This window comes from Rhinoderma darwinii, chromosome 2, assembly GCF_050947455.1.
Source record: "Rhinoderma darwinii isolate aRhiDar2 chromosome 2, aRhiDar2.hap1, whole genome shotgun sequence".
NCBI classification, from domain to species: domain Eukaryota; kingdom Metazoa; phylum Chordata; class Amphibia; order Anura; family Rhinodermatidae; genus Rhinoderma; species Rhinoderma darwinii.
Window position 1 is genome coordinate 325,099,885 of NC_134688.1, and position 14,033 is coordinate 325,113,917.

At 40.0% G+C, this 14,033-nt stretch overlaps 1 pseudogene; it reads left to right on the plus strand.

Moving 5' to 3' along the window:
• Positions 1-837: 837 nt before the first annotated feature.
• On the plus strand, positions 838-13,611 carry LOC142741253 (gastricsin-like; annotated as a pseudogene).
• The last annotated feature ends 422 nt before the right edge of the window (positions 13,612-14,033 follow it).

Sequence of the window (14,033 nt, forward strand, 5' to 3'; positions counted from 1 at the left end):
ATGAAGTCATTCCTGGATTAAAATCAGCTGTTTTTTTTTTCAAATGTGTGGAGTGCTGGTGCCAAGTAAAACAAAGACATTGAAGAGGATAGACTATATATTATATATTATATGGAAAACATTAAGAGGAAATAGACAGGTCATTAGTACATGATCTGTGGAGGTCCGACACCTGGACCCTGCACCATTAAGCCGCTCCATCTGCCTCCGGTCACCGGATGTCCATGGCCGAGGCAGATAGCTCTGGTCATGCAATAGCGGCCCAGCTGCAGTACTGCAACTCTGTTCCTATTCAAGTGAACAGGAGCAGAGATGTAGTACGGCAGCACGGCCGCTATGCAATGTACAGAGCAAACAGCTTCTGACTCCATAAATTGCATAATGCACCGTAACATCCGGTGCCCGCAGGCCACCGGAGCAGCTGATCGGTACGGGGTTCGGGTGTCGGGCCCGCACCAATGATATACTGATGACCTAACTGGTGGATAGGTCATCAGTTGTCCGGTAATGGACAACCCCTTTAATTAATTGCCCCCTCAAAAGGCTCATCTTATAATTTAGAAACTATTTGAGATTCCATATGGAATACAGGCACATACAATTGCGCTTCTTAAATTTTCCCAACAACAGAAACTATGTTTAGTTTTCCTACTTGCTCAGTAGTTCTTATCTGTATGACTTGTACACACAATTTTTAATCTGGTATTAGAGCTTAAAAACAACTGATAAGAATGAAGGAGGTAGGGGAGAATTTATTACCACAGGACTGTCCTCTCTATATAAAAGGGAGAATTTTAACTTTCTTACCCACACAGTGCTAAACTGGAATATATCAACATGAAGTGGTTGATATTTTTATGCATTTTCCTCCATCTATCAGATGGGCAAGTAAGGTGAGTATAGTAATAAAAAATTTATAAAATGATGAGGAAGATGAGAAGTGTAGAAACAATATATATCAAAACTGAAACATTAATTTGCAGTATACATGATTAATCTGGATGTTGAGCAATTTTACAAATGCATTGCTTTGCCTATCTTGTCCTGATTCGGAGATACAGTTTCAGTAACAATTCTGTTGGCTTCTGAGCTCAAATCTCAGAGCACTCCTTACTAGTTCAGTTACTACTCAGGACTTGTTTTAGTGATTCATCTTTGCACAAGGGGACTGAATAGAGATCTGATGTAGTAAAAAAAAAAACAATGCACCCACTACTTTATAGTGGGTCAGTTAAGCAGTTAGGGATTTCAATATAAACTGTTTGTTCATATAAACTGATTGTCAAGACATGGACTGTATGTATGGAGTGGAAACCCGCCCTTCTCCTTCACACTCCAGCAAACCAGGCCCTATTCCGGGCTTTACACCCAAGCAACAGCAGAGAAAACCCTCTCTGCTGTACATGCTCCCTGGTTGCTTAAAACCTGAGTTTCTGCACTGTCCAGTAGCTGTACTGCTACAATATACATATATATATATATATATATATATATATATATATATATATATATATATATATAAATCAGGATCCGTAGTACATGATAAGTAGTGCAAGTATTTACATAGCTATTCAACTTTTTCTGTAGACTGTCTATATACAGTGAAGGAAATAAGTATTTGATCCCTTGCTGATTTTGTAAGTTTGCCCACTGTCAAAGTCATGAACAGTCTAGAACTTTTAGGCTAGGTTAATTTTACCAGTGAGAGATAGATTATATAAAAAAAAAAAAAGAAAATCACATAGTCAAAATTATATATATTTATTTGCATTGTGCACAGAGAAATAAGTATTTGATCCCCTACCAACCATTAAGAGTTCAGCCTGCTCCAGACTAGTTACACGCTCCAAATTAACTTGGTGCCTGCATTAAAGACAGCTGTCTTAAATGGTCACCTGTATAAAAGACTCCTGTCCACAGACTCAATTAATAAGTCTGACTCTAACCTCTACAACATGGGCAAGACCAAAGAGCTTTCTAAGGATGTCAGGGACAAGATCATAGACCTGCACAAGGCTGGAATGGGCTACAAAACCATAAGTAAGACGCTGGGTGAGAAGGAGACAACTGTTGGTGCAAGTAAGTAAGAAAATGGAAGACATACAAAATGACTGTCAATCGACATCGATCTGGGGCTCCATGCAAAATCTCACCTCGTGTGGTATCCTTGATCCTGAGGAAGGTGAGAGCTCAGCCGAAAACTACACGGGGGGAACTTGTTAATGATCTCAAGGCAGCTGGGACCACAGTCACCAAGAAAACCATTGGTAACACATTACGCCGTAATGGATTAAAATCCTGCAGTGCCCGCAAGGTCCCCCCTCTCAAGAAGGCACATGTACAGGCCCGTCTGAAGTTTGCAAATGAACATCTGGATGATTCTGAGAGTGATTGGGAGAAGGTGCTGTGGTCAGATGAGACTAAAATTGAGCTCTTTGGCATTAACTCAACTCGCCGTTTTTGGAGGAAGAGAAATGCTGCCTATGACCCAAAGAACACCGTCCCCACTGTCAAGCATGGAGGTGGAAACATTATGTTTTGGGGGTGTTTCTCTGCTAAGGGCACAGGACTACTTCACCGCATCAATGGGAGAATGGATGGAGCCATGTACCGTCAAATCCTGTGTGACAACCTCCTTCCCTCCACCAGGACATTAAAAATGGCTCGTGGCTGGGTCTTCCAGCACGACAATGACCCAAAACATACAGCCAAGGCAACAAAGGAGTGGCTCAAAAAGAAGCACATTAAGGTCATGGAGTGGCCTAGCCAGTCTCCAGACCTTAATCCCATCGAAAACTTATGGAGGGAGCTGAAGATCCGAGTTGCCAAGCGACAGCCTCGAAATCTTAATGATTTACAGATGATCTGCAAAGAGGAGTGGGCCAAAATTCCATCTAACATGTGTGCAAACCTCATCATCAACTACAAAAAACGTCTGACTGCTGTGCTTGCCAACAAGGGTTTTGCCATCAAGTATTAAGTCTTGTTTGCCAAAGGGATCAAATCCTTATTTCTCTGTGCACAATGCACATATATATAATTGACAATGTGATTTTCTGTTTTTTTTTAAAATATAATCTATCTCTCACTGGTAAAATTAGCCTAGCCTAAAAATTCTAGACTGTTCATGTCTTTGACAGTGGGCAAACTTACAAAATCAGCAAGGGATCAAATACTTATTTCCTTCACTGTATACGAACTCTTAAATGGCGTTCAAATGTGGGAATAACCTTTAACTTTAAAAATATTTGATATTCCACAATTCACAAATCATATTTCCTAATTCAAATGTTTCAGCTTAAATTTTCTCTACTAGTTTTTATATACTAAGAAAATAAGTACATAAATAGCATTTTGGATAACAAGACAACTATGTATCTTTTCTATTTAAGGGTTCCATTGAAGAGACTGAAATCCATAAGGGAAACCATGAGGGATAAAGGAATCCTGGAAGATTATGTGAAGACTCATGTAAAAGAACCAGCTATAAAGTACAATTTAAATAGTCAAAACAATTATGGAGTGGTCTATGAGCCTATGTACTTGAATGTATGTACAGCTTAGTATAACTGCCTAGAATAACTTGACAGTTCCCATGTCAACATTGCTGGAGTATGTGTAATTTCTCATCTTTTCTAGAATTATTAATTTGGTGAGATCAGCATTGGGACACCTCCTCAGAACTTCCTAGTTGCCTTTGATACTGGTTCTTCCAATCTGTGGATAGCTTCTACATACTGTCAAAGTCAAGCTTGCAGTAGGTAGTATTTAGAATTGTATTGTTACAGTAGGGTGTTGTTCAAGTATAGTGTACACTTGGCCATAAAGTTTCTACAAAATTCCATACATTTTGCAATTTTATTTAATAACAAATTCACAGTGTTTTGTAAAATATTGCACTGGGCTCTTTGGTTAAAGAATTTAATATAAAAGAAATTAGGCTTTTTGTGTATTGCTAGTTTTGACACTTTTTAGGTTCTGAGACAAATGTTAATTACAATTTTACAGTATACAGAAATTAGTATTAGTGGCCAATAAGTGTCAATTTAATATTGGATTTCAGGGAACTAAATTATTAGCAATTCCTTATTATATATCTAGTTAACATATCTACATATTTGGAGTCAGGAAGAATTTTTTACCACCATCTTAAGGATACATGGAAAGTACTTACTGTTCAAATTAAAAGTAGACCTGCACATGTTCTAAATAGATGACCCATGAGCCGTTGGATCATTTCCTATGGTGGGTCCAAAAAAAAGTGAGTCCAATACTGGGCCCATCCTTAGTGTAATGAATGTGTTATCAGCCAGGGCCCAATCTCTGGGACCCTAGGATAAGCAGAACAAAGAGGCCGTGGCACTCCAGCAGGCACTGGGCCCCTTCAATGTTCATCCAGCCACAGTGGAGTGTCCATACATGCAGCTGTGCCCGGTATTGTAGCTGGAATAGGGCAGAGCTGCAGTACTAGGCACAGCTGCATGTACAAATGCCTGAATAAACATTGAAGCGGCTATCTTTACTGATAATAGGTTAGTCTAGATGTACTTATGGTGTTTTTTTTCAGCCTTACTGTCTAACCGTTTTGTCAGAATCACACAGTTAAAGTTGGCAGTGAACTCATCTAATGTCATGGACCCATTAAAGGAAAGTTCATTTGCTATGCTCAGCATAAATACTGAATATTTCATTTGAAATGAAAATGTTTTTGAATATGTAATGTGAAATGTTTTTACAGTATATGCATTTCTAATTTCTGTTTATGACACTAAATGTATTTGTTTAATCATCAGCCAATCACCCACTCTTCAATCCGGAGCAGTCGTCTACATATACTACCAATAACCAACAATTTGCAATGTCCTATGGGAGTGGCAGCATGACTGGTGTGTTGGGTTATGATACAGTCACTGTGAGTATCCTGTAAATAAAAAAAAATACTTGTTAGGACTTGATATCTGATTTTTGTCAGGTCCAGTGTTGTTACAAAGACATTCTCTGGATTCAAATCATCAAATATAACAATATCTGCTTCCTATCAGGCAAAAAAAAACTTGGCAGTTATGTGTGTGTATATGGGAACATCCATGTTTTTGTTCAGAATTGATTTACAACACTGTGGCTGACAAAAACTAGAAGAGGACATATCAACACAATCTTTCAATAGTGCAGCCTCAGGCATAGAAGTACCATAGAAGAACATAGTTCAGGAACATTGGTAGGTTGGCCTACTTATTACAAGTACTGCTCAGCATATATGCAGCATTTTGACTAGGACAATAGAAAATGTTAGTTTTTTTCTTAGGCTACGTTCACATCTGCGTTGGAGGCTTCATTACAGGCATTTGCAACAGTTTAGGAAAAAAATGCAAAAATAAAATAAAACGATGGACACCATGGCGGACACCCGACAAAACCCATTACAGTCGATAGATTCCATCAGGCACTGATAGTGTCCGTCATGCAATGGTTTCTGGTATTTTCATTGTTATGCTCCTAGGAAAGCAGAGCAACGGAAACACCAAACGCATATGTGAAAAAAGCCTTAGCCATCCACATGTAGTGTTTTAGATTTGTAGATAATGGCCCTCTCTGTCGATTCAATCCTATAATTATAAATTTTTATGTTTACTGAGGTCCCTAGATTTATATGTTTACTCTTTGCTATCTTTTTTTAAAATAATATATTTTATGTAAAGATAAAAAAAAACATTTAGTGTGATAAATATGCAATTATAGTGGCATTTTAGTTAAAGCACCGTATTTTTATAAAATGGTGTTATATATTTTGTAAACAATTGAAAATTCTTCTATGAGTTTTTTTGGGGATGGGATTAGAGTCACTGTGGCTGGCGTCAGCCACGTAACAACATTCAGAGACTTGGTTTTTGGTGGAGGGGGGATTGGGAGCAAAGGTTACAATTAATGTTCCCTCTAAGCTTTGGCAACTCCCGAGCGGGGCAGTTAGGGAGCAGGGCAAGTCACCATCAATGGTGGGCGATCTGATGACCAAAAGTAATACCCCCAGTAAACGTTAATATAGCATACTAAATAAGAGAATAAGAAAACTTATTTTAAATTAGTTTTAATTACTTTTTTAAATACTATAATATTACAAGTCCACCAGTGAAATAGGCAGTTATAAACACTAACTATGGGCATCAATGAAAGAATCCCTCATTACAAAACAGTCCCTCTAGATAGCGCCACACAGACCCCCTGTAGATAGCGTCACACCCCGTCCCTGTAGATAGCGCCACACAGACCCCCTGTAGATAGCGCCACACAGACCCCTGTAGATAGCATCACACACAGCCCCATGTAGATAACGTCACAGCCCTTTCCCTTAGACACTGCCACACAGACCCCCTTTAGATACTGCCACACAGACCCCCCTGTAGATATTGCCACACAAACCAAAGATAGTGCCATACAGACCCCCCTGTAGATAGTGCCACCCAGCAAATCTGTAGATAGTGCCACACAGTCCCCCTGTAGATAGTGTCACACAGCCCCCTTGTATATAGTGCCACACAGCAATCTCCCTGTATATAGTACTACCCAAAATTCCCCCTGTATATAGTGCTACACAGCCCCCCTCTCCCCTTGTATATAGTGCTACACAGCCCCCCTCTCCCATTGTATATAGTGCTGCACAGCCCCCTCTCCCCTTGTATATAGTGCTACACAACCCCCCTCTTCGCCTTGTATATAGGGCTATACAGCCTCCCTCCTCCCCTTGTGTATATAGTGCTATACAGCACCCCTACTCCCCTTGTATATAGTGCTACACAGCCCCTCTCCTCCCCTTGTGTATATAGTGCTACATAGCCCCCCTCCTCCCCTTGTATATAGAATTACACAGTCATTTCCCCCCTGTGTATAGCGCTACACAGCCCCCCTCCCCTTGTGTATATAGTGCTACACAGCCCCCCTACTCCCCTTTTGTATATAGGGCTACAAAGCCCCCTCCTCCCCTTGTGTATATAGTGTTACACAGCAACTCCCCCCCTTGTATATAGTGCTGCACAGCTCCCCTCCCCCACAGCTCCTTAAAAAAATATATTTTACTTAACTTGGCCCGTCTCCGCGACAGACTAAGCGCTACACTGCCTCTCCGGCCCGGACACATGCGCAGACTGGCGTGATGTGACGTCATCACGCCGGCCTGTGCGACTCCCAGTGCCTTATAGGCTGAAGGCTTAACGTGGCCTGCAGCCTATAGTAACCATTTGTGTGTGCGTCCTGAGGACGCACATACAAGTGAAAGTGGCTGTCGCTAGCACCGGTGCCCCCTCCGGTGCTAGCGACGCCACTGCATCCGCCCACCGCCCGTGAAAGTGCGCGGGCTTGAACTTTAGTGAGCGGATGGACTGTGGAAGTGCACAGCCGCGCAGCCGCGCACCTTATAGGGAACACTGGTTACAATACGGTAAGATAGACAAGGACGATATACAGGAGTGTATCTGTAGTGGGATCGTTGATAGGGAGAAGTGCAGGACATGGTTTTAAATCGAGAGTCTACTTTGAGATAGCATGGCTGGGGGCTGAGGTCCTGTACTGTATGCTACCTTGGTGATATACACTTAAAGGGGCTATCCGGGGACCAAAAGTTGCATTGCAATAATATTTTTATCTGAAACGAAGTAACTTGCTAATATACTTTAATTTAAAATTCTGTACTAAATGGTGCAGTTCAAACCTTGTGAATTGTTTCCGGAAGTGCTGGAGCTTTTCTAATAATGATGACGCTCCGACAGGGCCCCAAGTGAGGGCTTGCTTCATGTGCTGTTCGTGAACCTGACCGCAAGGGGGCGGTCACATTTCCTATTGCTTGAGTCCCGAGCAGAGCATCAGCTAGCGTTTTGCTCAGGACTCCAGCACTGCTCCCGACGTCCATATTTGGTAAATTCAGGGGCTTCCTATCGCTGAAATTCCCAAGCAGAGAATCAGCTGATGCTCTGCATGAGGACTACAGCACTTCTGCCCACTTCACTGTCACTCTCCATATATGGACAATGACGTCGGCATCAGTACTGGAGTCCCCGAGCAAAGCATAAGCTGATTCTCTGCCTGGGGACTCCAGTACTTCTGCCCAAGTCACTGTCACTGTGCATATAGGGACAATGACGTCGACAGCAGTACTGGAGTCCCCGAGCAGAATATCAGCTGATGATCTTCCAGGGGACTCCAGCACTTCTGCCCACGTCACTGTCCATATATGGACAGTGACGTCGGCAGCAGTACTGGAGTCCATGACCAGAGCATCAGCTGATGCTCTGCCTGGGGACTCCAGCACTTCTGCCCACGTCACTGTCACGGTCCATATATGGACAGTGACGTCGGCAGCAGTACTGGAGTCCCCGAGCAGAAAATCAGCTGATGCTCTGCCTGGGGACTCCAGCCCTGCTCCCGATGTCACTGTCCATATATGGTCAGTGACTTCAGGGCTTTCCTATTGCTGGAGTACCCAAGCAAAGCATAAACTGATGCACTGCTCGGGGACTCTAGTACTGCTGCAGACATCATTGTCCATATATGGAAAGTGACAGTGACATTGGCAGAAGTGCTGCAGTCCCCAGACAGAGCATCAGCAGATGCTCTGCTCGGGAACTCCAGCGATAGGAAAACCCTGAATTGACCAAATATGGACGTCGGGAGCAGTGCTGGAGTCCTGAGCAAAGCTGAAGCTCTGCTCGGGACTCAAGCAATAGGCAATGTGACAGCTCCTTGCGGTTATGTTCATGAGCAGTACATGAAGCAAGCTCTCAGTCACGTGGGGCCGTGTCAGGGCGTCATCATTATTAGAAAAGCTCCAGCACTTCCCGGAACAATTAACGAGGTTTGAACTGCATCATTTAGTACAGAATTTTAAATTAAAGTACATTAGTAAGTTACTTCGTTTCACATAAATATGTTATTGCAATGCAATTTTTGGTCCACGGATAACCCGTTTAATGTTTGTTTCCTGTTGTATGTTATTGTAGGGGGGATATCCTAATGGGACTCACTAGATTTAAATATAAAGGGGATGATGTTAATATATAGAGAAAAAAATGGGTGGACAAATTTTTAAGGGAGGGTTTAGTGGTCTGAATGGATCCTTTTTTAGGGGAAATGGTGTATTTGGATAGTTTAACCCGTTAGTGACCGCCCCATAGTGTTTTTACGGCGGCCACTAAAGGGCTTTATTCCGGTGAAATAGCCATTTTACGGCGCTGCATCGGAATAAATAAACAGAGCAGGGAGCCGTTAAATCTCCCTGCTCTCAGCTGCCAGAGGTAGCTGAGGGCTGGGGGCATCCCTGTTCGAACGTGTGAGATCAATATTAGTATCGATCTCATCCGTTTAACCCCTCAGATGCGGCGCTCAACAGTGAGCGCTGCATCTGAGTTGTTTTGGAGAGAGGGAGGAAGCTCTCTCGCCTACACCCGGCGATAAGATCGCCGAGTGTCTGGCTTCTATGGCAGCCGAGGGGGCCTAATAAAGGCCCCCAGATCAGCCTGTAGTGTATGCCTGCTAGGCTATGCTAGAGGCATGACCTAGCAGATGTCTGTTCGTTTTACACGGACAGGCATAATACGCTGCAATACAGAAGTATTGTAGTGTATTATAAAAGCAATCGTATAATCGCATAGTGAAGTCCCCTAGTGGGAGTAGTAAAAAATTTTTGAAAAAGTTTAATGAAAAAGGGAACAAAAAAAAAAAAAAAAAAAAATTAAAAACACACTTTTTCCCCTTACAAACTGCTTTATTATTAAAAAACAAAATAAAGTTAAAAAGTTACACATATTTGGTATCGCCGCATCCGTAACGATCCCGACTATAAAGTTATTACATAAGTTAACCCGCATGGTGAACGTCGTAAAAAAATAAAATAAAAAACATGCAAAAATGGCTGTTTTCTTAGATTCCAGCCTAAAAAAAAAATGTGATAAAAAGTGATCAAAAAGTCGCATCTGCTCCAAAATGTTACCGATAAAAACTACAAGTCGCCCCGCAAAAAAAAGCCCTCATACAAATGCGTCTGCGAAAAAAAATAAAATGTATGGCTCTTCAAATATGGGGACGCAAAAACAAATAATTTTGAAAAAAAGTGTTTTCACTGTGTAAAAGTAGTAAAACATACAAAATCTATATAAATTTGGTATCGTTGCAATAGCAACAACCCGCTGAATAACGTCATTGTGTTATTTATACCACACGGTAAACGGCGTAAATTTAGGACACAAAAAAGTGTGGCGAAATTGCAGTTTTTTTTCTATTCCCCCCCCCCCCACAAAAGAGTTATCAAAAGTTAATCAATAAAATCTATGTACCCCAAAATGGTGCTATTAAAAATTACAACTTGTCCCGCAAAAAACAAGACCTTATACAGTAATGTCGGCGCTCTTGGAATGAAATGATGGAAAAACGTAAGAAATGGCTTGGTCATTAAGGTCTAAAATAGGCTGGTTATTAAGGGGTTAAAAAGTACCGGTTTGGTGATAAGCGTCCCATTCCCATATACCTCATATAGATTAAAATGATTCCGTGTTTAAATGGATGTACTACATGTTGTCTTGTATTGCATGCTTACCGATCTGTATTTTAAGCAATATTATGATAATAAAGAAAAACTATATTTTTTTAAAAAAAGGAGAAAAAGAAAATACTTCTATGATATGAAATGTAATATTACAAAAATAAAGCTGTTTTACAAATAAGTTTTGAAGAATGGATATTATGTTTGGCTTTCAAATTGGACATAAACATTGTATGAAGGTCACCAATCCACTTTCTATAATTTATGTATATCATGTATATCAACACATTTTTTTAATTGATATGCTCAGTATTGACATGAATTAGTTTTTACATACCGTATTTTATAAAGTACTTATGATAGGACACCCATAATGTGAGTAAGTATTTTATTTATTGTATCTCATAGGTACAAGGTCTGTCTATTCAAAATCAGGAATTTGGTCTGAGTGTCACGGAGCCAAGCAGCTTCTTTTATTATGCCAAATTTGATGGCATTTTTGGAATGGCCTATCAAGCAATGTCTGCCGGAGGAGCTACTACTGCTGTTCAGGGTCTGATACAACAAAATCTAATACCACAACCAGTGTTCAGCTTCTATCTCACTGAGTGAGCAGTAGCAGTTTGTCAAGATCACAATCTAGACAACAAATTAAATGTAGCCTTACCTTGTGTTTTAAGTGATCCTACAGCACCTTATTGCTGTCAAGGGCCCTTTTTTAAATGTTCTGCCTGTCCTGCCTTATACCCCACATGTAAGCAGCCATAATCCCTTTGTGTCACACTCCACCCTGTACCTTGTAACTTGTATAGAGAAGTATTTTATAAACATATTACAAGCTGCAGTGATGAGAACTGTACAGATGGATTTTGCTTGTTATAAGGGGAAAAGGCACTTCTGCAAGCAGATCGATCCCACAGATGTCTCAACAATGGACTTGACTGGTCCTTTTATATTAGGGCATTTACAAAATATCCTAAGAAAGATGAGCACCCACTAAATAACTCCTGAAATGCTTGTCTCGGAGCTGAAATGTAGCCCATGCCATCATTAACTGAGCTCTTTCGGCCAAGCAGATGTACATGAATGGCTTACATGGAGGCAATATCTAATGCATATCTGACAGTATCACATATCTGACAGCCCCTTTGTGGGTCTTGATTGACCAAAAGAGTTCAATCACAGATGCCTTTTGATGGTGGCAGTTTGGTGGGTAAAAACTATGCACGCACTTGCACATATCTATTAGAACTGCTTATAGCTGCCTCTTTTTAATGGGGTCTGGTCTAGAGTTAGTCTGCAATTTCATGATTCAGGCATATATAAATCAGTACAAACTTAATCCAGTACTTAATCTTAATTTGCAAGGGTTTTCATTCACTTTATACAAATGAATTGTGCTACAAAAATTATTAGATTATGGAGAATATTATTGCAGCATACATTCCACATGCTTTATGCAATGGTTATCTGTAGACATTAAAAATCCAAACTGTAAAATATATAGGACATTCCTCACATATGTAGTTACAAAGTAACACATTTGTAAATAATTACACCCTGTTATGTCTGTAACTTGTTTACATACAATGTACATGTACAGTGATGTGAATAGTTATATATCCATGACCGTTCAAGAACTAGCATGGTTTAAAATTTGCCATTGCTTTATAAAAGCAAATCCAGTATGTATATATATATATATATAAATATATATATATATAATGTAGGAAATGAAGGAGGCCGTAATTTACCACATATCAGAATGAGGTTATAGAAAAATATTTCAGAAATTGAATTAAAACATTTAAACATCTCATGTTTTCACATTTTGAAAATAATTGGCTAAATGGAATACAAAGCAAAAACATGTAGAACGTAATATATGCTCTATCGTACTAGGCAATCTGGAGAAGTGATACTCGGAGGAGTGGACAGCAGCCTGTATTCTGGTCAGATAATTTGGACCCCAGTGACTGAACAGATTTACTGGCAGATTGCTATTGATGAGTGAGTATTATATGAAAAGTGTCACTGTCAATAACTTTTGTCACTGTTATTGTTTTGTGCATATATGTGTTTTTGTATATATTATGTATAGAAAATGTAAGTATATTTGCATATTCTGTGAATTGGTCAAGTTATTTTTAAAAATAGTCATCTGTTTTCTTTAAAAGAGGCATTAGATACGATTAACTTTCTGTTGTAAACAGATGCAATTTCAATTAATTCTACAAACTGTTTTTCATATGTTATATTATCATTTAGCTCATGATATGGTGGGTACATTGGTTTCCTGTAGTGTAATCTTCATAAAGTATCTTGCTTTTATTTCGCGATCATTAATGTAGCCTTTTTAACCCTTTTTCAGGTTTTCTGTTAATGGTCAGGCAAGTGGCTGGTGCAGCCAGGGTTGCCAGGGGATTGTGGATACAGGAACTCCTCTTCTTACCATCCCACAACAATACCTTGGCAACCTCCTACAAAATATTGGTGTCCAGGAAGGGCAAAATGGAGAGGTACTCATGCTCCTATGTTTCCTTTAATTGGCATGACAGCCTTTCAATTACTGTATAACTCCATCTAAAAACTTGAACTTATTGATTCCATGCCCTACATGTCTCTGCACAGTACTATGTAAACTGCAACAACGTACAGAGTCTGCCACCAATCAGCTTTACCATCAGTGGTGTCCAGTTCTCCATCCCTCCTTCAGGATACATTCTACAGGTATCACAGAATCCTTCAATATGCAATGAGTTTACCTCTTTGTAGTCATTGTATAATTTAGTCATTGACATGTGTATGAAAATAACTTGTAACTGTAACTATGGAAGCATCCCCACTCCTTGTATATTTCAGATTAACGGATACTGTATCGTTGGATTCGAGTCCACATACCTGCCCTCCAGGAATGGCCAGCCTCTTTGGATTCTGGGGGATGTGTTTCTTCGGCAGTACTATTCTGTTTATGACTTTGGTAATAACCAGGTTGGCTTTGCCTCCATGGCTTAAACAGTAGCATTCTCCAAGTTACTAATGCTTAAGGAAATGTAAGAGCCAAAGAATATTCAACTAAACTGTGTTTGCGATTACCTGTCCTGGTTATAACAGATATCACCTGACGGAAGCAGCAAAAACATGAAATAGTCATATTGCACATGGGAGAATAAACACTTGTTTAGACATTACTGTCTCTGTTCTGATTCTTCTGTTACGTTAAATGTTTAAATACTTAATCTAATCAGTTTCAACATGGACTACAGAAGAGTGTTTCATGACTATATAAAAAAAAATACATTTAAGAATGCAAATATAACATAGCTGTCCTCCACAAAGTCACAAATAACAGAAAGAAAAAGAAGTAAATGATTCTTTCATCATAATTGTTACATTTATTAACAGCAATAAACAAGGCGCACATACTGTAGAGGCAACCCTTGTGGCCACCATGGAGCCACACAGGGAGAAGGCAAAACTCAAGCATTCCTCAGTGAGTGAAGTGAAC